Genomic DNA, 8,189 nt, shown 5'->3' with positions numbered 1-8,189 from the left:
GGGGGGGGGGGGGGGGGGGGGGGGGGGGAAGGGGGGGGGTGGGGGGTGAGAGGGTGTTGGGAGAGACAGAGAGAGTATGTGTGTCCAGGGAAATAGATCTGAATGGTTGGAGGGGGAGAGACTCTGTGCTAATCTGTTGTGGGGTAGATGAGAAGACATCTGGGGATTTGGGTGGGAAGTCTGTTCTGGGTGTGATGTTTGGGTGTGTGGGGGCTTTGTCTTCTGCAAACTGACTATAACCAAAGACCCTGCGATGTCACAACTTCAGTGCTGCCTTGCCTTGGTTGTGCTTCCTACCAGCAGCTTCATCTGCAAATAGCAGAAGCAGAAATGAAGTAACTCAATGTAAGGAACAATTTTGTTTGAGTAAATAAAGGAACAACTGATTCCATTGACAGTATAGTCCCTAACCAGAGGGTTTAAAGCAATTGGCAGTAAGTGTTAGGATCTATGCAGAAGGAATTGCTCAAAAGGATACAGATTCAGGAATAACTCTTAAATCAAATCTGATACCTGTTTGCTGAATAAACTTTCTTCCAGGCTAAATGTGGAAACATTTTGGAGGGTGACACTCAAAGAGCCATTTGAAGGCTGAGTGGTCTTTGTGCTATATCATTCTGTGATGCTATAACCTAGACTTTACTATTTATAAAGAATGAAGTCCTGTGAATGAGTACAGCAGTGAAGACTGAAGGCAAATAAGTTGATTAGTTTATTTTTGCTAGCAGTGGGCAATAGTTTTGAAAGACTTTAGTCTTAGATGCCATTATTGTGAAATTAATAAAACAATGAATTAACATGGTTAGTGACCAAATGCATTCCTTTTCATTTAGCCTGACATCTGAAGATGATACAGGCTCCCAATTGGAATGCTAAAGTAAGAGTGAAGTCTGCGCAGCTGTCATTTGTTAGTCTTAGGTTGACGGTGCATGTGTTCAACTTCATATATTTCACTGTGGATATGCTTTGAAGCTTATTCATTGTTGGATTCTCTTGTCTAAGCCTATATTTGGGAGGCCACAGATTATCAAACAAGATTTCACCTTGATCCTAGCAATTTGTGGTGTTGGTTCCTATGCAAATCTGACATAACCAATACAAAAACCATAGAAAAATGTGTGTAATGAAGCCTACAGTCTCCCAAGTTAAATTTTATGGTGACCTTGTACTTAAGCTGTGAACCAAATAACCTCCTACTACTTTACATTATGTTTTATCTGCTATTTATCTTCACTTTTGACCAATCAAGCTAACCAGTCAATCATTATCAATTTCTAACCCATCAAACGTCTCAGCTGCCCCTTCTTTCACTCTGACTTGGGCATCAAACACTTTCAGTATGAAGCTATCTATTTTGTTGTTACCTTTTACAGTGTTTTTCAGCTTTTATTGACATTTTTAAAAAAAAATACAAAACAGATAATGACAGTACGCAATTTTGTCTTCTACCTTCCTATCCTGCCTATCATGAATGTGCTGGCCTCTGCTAGGATGCAGTTCCATAATTGATGCTATACCGAGTTGATTATTTTTCCTTGATGATGGATTGAGTGCAGGTGAGTTATCAACTGATCACATGGGAGTAATTGTGTCCTCCTTTTGAGTAGTTCTATTTTTAGTTTGTCTAGGATCAATGGAATAGCAAGAGGGTGGAGATCCATGCCTTTTTATCGCCGTATTAAGAATACTGAAGCTAATTGCAGTACACTTGCTGTCACTGGCATTGAAATTAAGTAAGTGAGTAGATGATAGGGATTGAGTGGAAGCTGTGCCAAATGTCATCTTTTAGTAAATGAGCCACAGAAAAAACATTTCAGTCTTTGCTGCAGTCAGTTAGTTCAGTTGGAAGGATGTCTGGTTTGCAACTCAAATAGCATGGATTCAATTTCCACACTGGCTGAGGTTACCATGAAAGTCTCTCATTTTTGACCTCTCCCTGTGCCTGAGGCATGATGACCTTAAAGTTAAACCACCACCAGTCATCTCTCTCTAAGAGAGCAGCCCCATGGTCTGGCAGGACTATCGTGACTTTACCTTTTTAATTTTTAAAAAATATCAAAATGTTTGTTAAAGACAATGATACTGTTGCTGAGCAAAGTAATATCCAGTCTGGTCAAAAAGAAACAGTAGAAAAAATCATTTACAAAATTATTGGATATAAAATTCTCAGACCAATTGAATTGTGCATAGTACAGAAAATGGGTTGTAATTCAAAATAATTTTTCAGAATTAAACTTGTTTTATGCAGATGGTTGCTGTTCATTATTGCACAGAGTTTTTGATATGAACTTATGAACACTCAAACATTTACAGCATGGAAGGGGGCCATTTGGCCTATTGTCAACAAAGTTCTGGCCACACTAATCCAGCTTTTGACCAATAGCCGTGGAAGCTATGGCACCGCAAGTGAATATCTAAATACTGCTTAAATGTTATGAGAGTTTCTGACTCAACTAACTAATTGCTCTGAAAGAATATCCTGTATATTTGTGTAGTATGTTATGCATCTGAAGAACCCTGCTGGTAGTTTACTTAATCATAAATGTTCATACAAACAATAAACTATTTAAAAAGATAAAGTTAGCAATCCATTTTGTACGGTACTAATCAGTGAAATTATTTTTCAGATTACTGCTTTGAAAACCAGCTGTCCAGTTATTTTCTGAAGAGAAATGTCATAAAGGCTAAATATAAAGAAGAATATTGTTATTAAACAAGACACAATGTCAGTGCATCCTGATTGTTTACTCCCGCGTATACATTTCACTGTTTGAAAACCTGATATCACCAGATGGCTCTGTATTAAAATAGCTACATCAATGCGACAGCTGTTGTAAACTATGTGGTTATGATCAATGGTAGGTTATTACAGGAACTTAGATTTATTATATAAATTATATGCTGACATCTTTTTGTTTTGTTTGATACTGTTGATTTAGCACGTGCATCCCCACGGCTAATATTAGCCAACAACATAACACTAAACAAATTTGTTCAGCGTAAATTGGCGACATTACTCGGGTTTGTTTGTTCCTGAGCTTAGACCTTGGATGTGAAAAGTCGTTGGTCTGATTTTTTTTTGTTGTTTCTTAATTAGAAGTTATTGAGTAATTTGCTTCCTGGAGTAGAAAGTCATGAGATTGAAAACCAATGTGTTATTTGTTATTTGGTTAGGTTGGAGCAGTTCTGGATTGTTTATACAGTACTACTTAGGAAACTTGAAAATCAGAGAGGACATTATACAGCTAACTTGCTTAAATTGTTCCTATGCTCATTGATCATAGAACATTTCTTATGAAATGTAGAAGCACTGTATTTTTTTTTCTGGAGGACTTATTAGTAAGGAATTTGGGGTTAAAATATATAAGATCTTGAAACAAAATGCCTCTGAGATGAGAATTCTGGGGGATTAGTGGTCTATTGGTATTATCCATTAATCTAGAAACCCAGAAGTCCAGATTAATATTCTGGCACATTGATTCATTTCCCACCATGGCAGCTGGTGGAATAAATCTGGAATTCTAAAATCGTTTCATTCTCCATAATGATAATAACAAAACCATTATTGAAATATTCTTTGTAGAAGGAAATCTACTGTCCTTGGGTCTGCATAGAATCTAGTTGATTCTAAACTTTTCTGAAATGGCTCAAGCCATTCAGTTCATAGACAATAAGCTCTGGCTTCAGTGAATACCCACATCCCATGAAAGAAAGAAAAAAAAGTCATTATTTTGAGGCATTTGTTTAAAAATACCTGATTCCTTGTGGCAGGTTCTGTAAATTTTCTTTCCCTGCCATTGGCTGCTTAAGACCTAATATTTTAAATTCAAATTTTCAATTATAATATTAGAATTGGATTTTATAATGATCCTTTCAAAATTACCCATATTGCTTTTTTTACACCTATGACAAGGTATCAAATTTGCTGCATCATTTGTGCATACATATTGGTAGCAGTTCGCAATTATTTTAGTAGGAAAATCTGTACCACTGTTAAGACAGCATTAGATTCTCTCTCTAGAGCCTTTGAAGTCATATCAACAATTTTTTGTTAAGGAAAAATCTCAATTTAAAAACGTTTATAGCAGGAAAGCTAATGTACAGGAAGATGTAGGCGCCGGTCTAGAAAATACTTGAATCTCTTCTTGGGCTAGAGGAGCTGGATAGCGAATCAGTTAGCTCATTTGGCTGGATGGATGGTTTATGATGCCACCAGAGCGATGCCAACGGCATGGGTTCAATTCTTGCATCCGGTTGAGGTTATCATGAAGGACTCTCCTTCTCAACCTCTCCCATGATGACTCTCGGGTTAAACTACCACCAGTCATTTCTGTAATGAGAGGTCAGCTTGTGGTCTGGTAAGACTATGGTGACTTACTCCTTTAGAGCAGGGTATAGTGGAAGTTGATCATAGACTGTCGGTTTCCATTCAATCTGAATTAGAAACTGTTAAATATTTACCTTGATGGCTTGATTCCTAGGATGGGAAGCTTGTCAGAACAGCATTCTGCTCCATGTGGAGGAGAGTATCTTTCTGGGTGTATTCCCAGTATTTAGAGACGAGAAGTCTGCACACACATTGTAAAACCAGCACAAGCAGATGTAAATTTCTTCAGTGTCTTAATAATGTTACAGTTCAACATTTGAAATGTCAAAGAATATGCTTTTCACAAGGGGGCAATTTCTTTTGACAATCTGAACCTACTTTCTTTAATATAAGTTTCTAGTTTAATAGTAATGTTCTTGAACTCTATTGTATTTCTTCTGTGTTAGGACATTGATTCAATTGTGCACCAGTGTTGATTTTAAAACTGATTTTTATTGTGGCAGCTGCAACTTATTAAATTGTCATTATCTTCATTTTGGAATGTTCTAATGGTGTCTAAACAGTAGTTCATATAGCTGTCACTTTCTTGCTTGATGCTCCTACTGATTTTTTTCTTAATTGAGGATGTTTTAGCTTGTTTACAATATTTATAATTCAATGACATTTTCCTTTGTTTTCAGTGTATTTAGACCCATTTCTGACACATTTGGTTTCTGTGTGGACATGTCTGATTACTGTTTTACTAGTCCAAAAAAAGTACTAATTGATCACAGTCCAGTAGGGCTAGTAGATCTCACTAAAAATTTAATGAGCTTCTTTTACGTAGTCTTGAACGTGGCTTAGCTTTAGTGAGAGTCCATATCTTATGGCCTTATGATGGTATGATATCAGACCCTGTAAGGTTTTTGCAAATGTTTGAGTTAATGGCATATAATTTTCCGAAGTTTTCCAGAGCAATCTGAAAGAAGTCTGTAACCTAGGGAATAAGATCCCCTTGGAAAACCTGCAGAAAAACATTATTCTTGCAGATGAAATTACACAAAAAATTTTCCAAAAGGTGGATAGGTGAACTGACAAATGATCAAGAGATGGCAAAAAAAGCATGTTCAAAATTGCACAAGTCAAGGATGATGGGAAGAATGCAAGAATAGTGTTGCATAGTTTATTAAAACTATATATTTGAGTCTTTGAAATTTTGTGAAGTTGCATTTTGGAAACCAATGGACCTAAATGGGAATGTAAAATCCATGTTAGTAGTTTTTTCTATGCAAGTTCTATTTGAAGAAATATAGATTGCTTACATGCAATATGTACCATGTAAACTATAATTAAATCTATTATGGAAAGTAATACCTTATAGTATCCCAAAGCGAAGGATGTAACTTTTAATAGAATGAGGACTACCCAAGGTTTCAAAGCAAACATTTCAATTTTTTTAATCACGTGCAGCCTGGGTTATCTGCTTGGTCAACATGTACATGATGCAAACTTTTGACAAGCTGTTTAAATGAAGCTGCACTCCGATGTGCTGACAGAACTGTTCTGATGACCTACATGAACTTTAATTCCAATTGTTCAGCAAAGAATCTATATAGTCAGCCTTGTGGTTGCATTCAGGGCTTGTATTCTTAAATTACTGTGGGATTGCTATCACTAGCATTTCTTGAACTAAGGTTTTAGAGTAGATTTGTAGCTCAGGTTGTGGATGTTGTGGTTGGTTGAGCTGGTTCATTGTTCTGCAGACATTTCATTACCCTGCTGGGTACCATTATCAGTGTAGCCTCTGATGAAACGCTGTGGTGTTTTCCTGCCTGTTGTTTAAATTTTGGTGTCCATTGAGCAGGGTTACCTCACTTCCGGTTTTCCTTCGCAATGTGAATATAGAATATGGACATACCACTAGCAAGAGAAACTCTGGCAACACTACCAAAACAAGAACAAGACCCGAGCGACACCATCTGCACAGACAACATATTGATGTTACTGGACGTGTACCTCACAACCCACTTCACCTTTAATGGCCAAATATATGAACAGATCAATGGAACACCCATGGGATCACCTATCTCCGGACTAATAGCTGAAACGGTGATGTAGAGACATGAAGACATGGCCCTTCCACTAATCCAACCGAAACTATGGATACGATACGTGGATGACACCTCCATCATTATTAAAAGGACCAAACTAGACGAGACACACGAACTAATAACACCCTAACTGGGATCAGATTCATCGGGGAAGAAGGAAAAAAACAAACAGCTCCCATTCCTGGATGTCATGGTGGAACACAGGAGCAATGGGGAATTCCTAACAAAGGTACACAAGAAAGCCACATACATTGACCAAGTACTGAATTTCAAGAGTAACAACCCTTTCACACACAAATGAAGTTGCATGAGAACACTATTTAAATGGGCAACAACACACAGCAGCAACGCAGATCTATGCCAAAAGGAAGAAGAGTACCTCCAAGTATTTAAAGACAACGGACACCCGAACAACTGGGTCAGAAGATGCCTATTACATGAACAACATAGGAGGATACTGCATGCACTGACACACACATCATACTACGTTACATCAAGAACACATCTGAACTCACCACAAGACTCCTACGGCCACTGGGCATCAGAGTTGCATACAAACCTACATCAACCCTACGCCAACTGCTAACCTGAACCAGAGACCCACTGCCCACTATGGACAGGACCAATGTCATATACAAGATTCCCTGCAAGGACTGCGACAAACATTACAGTGGACAGACAGGAAGGAAATTAGCCACAAGGGTACACAAACATCAAGTGGCAACAAAAAGACATGATCAATACTCACTCATCTCCATCCACATAGATAAGGAAAACCACCAGTTCAATTGGGACAACACCAAGATCCTGGGACAAGCGAAGCAGAGACAAGCACAGGGAATTCCTAGAAGCCTGGTTCTCCACTAAGAAAGCCATCAATAAACACAAAGCTAGACCCCATATACACTCCATTGCGAAGGAAAATTGGAAGTGAGGTAACCCAGCTCAACGAACACCAGAGTTTAAATAACAGGCGGGAACACACCACAGCGCTTCATCGGAGGCTGCACTGATGATGTTACCCAGCAGGGTAATGAAACGTCTGTGGAACAACGAACCAGCTCGGTGAACCAACCAACCACAACGTTTCTTTAACTTGGCTCATTTAAAAAGTCATTAAAATCTAAAAGGTTTCTTAAATTTAATGTCACAGTTCCAATTAACTGTTTATAACTGTTCAATCAACAGCATGGAGTCTGTTAAATAGTCTGTTGAAATAAAAAAATTGAAAGTACTGGAAAAATTCGATAAGGCTGGCAACATCTATGCAGAGAGAAACAGGTAAAGTTTTGAGTTCAATATGAATCTTCAGATATAATCTGTTGATAAGATCATAAGATATAGGAGCAAAAGTAGGCCATTCAGCACATCAAGTTTGCTCTGCCATGCTGATAATCCTCAACTCCACTTTTCTCCCTTTTCCCCATAATCCTTAATTACCTTACTTATTTAAAATCTATCTTTCTCAGAATTGAATGTACTTTATCAGCCAGCCTGAAATAGCCCTTTGTGGTCAAGAATTCTACAGATTCACTACCCTCTGAGGGAAGAAATTCCTCACTTTGCTGCCTGAAATGTACAACCCCTCATTGAGGTTATGCCTTCTGGTCCTAGACTCCAACAAGGTGAAGCAACCTTACCTACACTGTGAAGTCCCCTAAGAATCTTGCATATTTCAATAAGGTCGGCTGTCATTCTTTTGTATTCTAATGAGCTAGGCTCAACCTCTCCTCATAAGACAGTCGCTCCACACCTGCTATCAGTGAAGTGAG

General features: G+C 38.1%; 1 long non-coding RNA gene across 2 annotated transcripts; it reads left to right on the top strand.

Moving 5' to 3' along the window:
- Positions 1 to 64: 64 nt before the first annotated feature.
- On the top strand, positions 65 to 8,173 carry LOC125485110. 2 transcript variants are annotated; one of them, XR_007263884.1, is made up of 4 exons: positions 65 to 345; positions 1,491 to 1,556; positions 2,628 to 2,858; positions 7,606 to 8,173. It is a non-coding gene; the product is annotated as an uncharacterized LOC125485110 (long non-coding RNA). The 2 variants fall into 2 exon arrangements; XR_007263883.1 differs by lacking the exon at positions 7,606 to 8,173 and having other exon boundaries at positions 2,628 to 3,709.
- The last annotated feature ends 16 nt before the right edge of the window (positions 8,174 to 8,189 follow it).

This window comes from Rhincodon typus, chromosome 16, assembly GCF_021869965.1.
Source record: "Rhincodon typus isolate 14 chromosome 16, sRhiTyp1.1, whole genome shotgun sequence".
Taxonomy (NCBI): domain Eukaryota; kingdom Metazoa; phylum Chordata; class Chondrichthyes; order Orectolobiformes; family Rhincodontidae; genus Rhincodon; species Rhincodon typus.
Note: the sequence above shows the minus strand (reverse complement) of the source record. Positions and strands in the feature narration are given on the sequence as shown.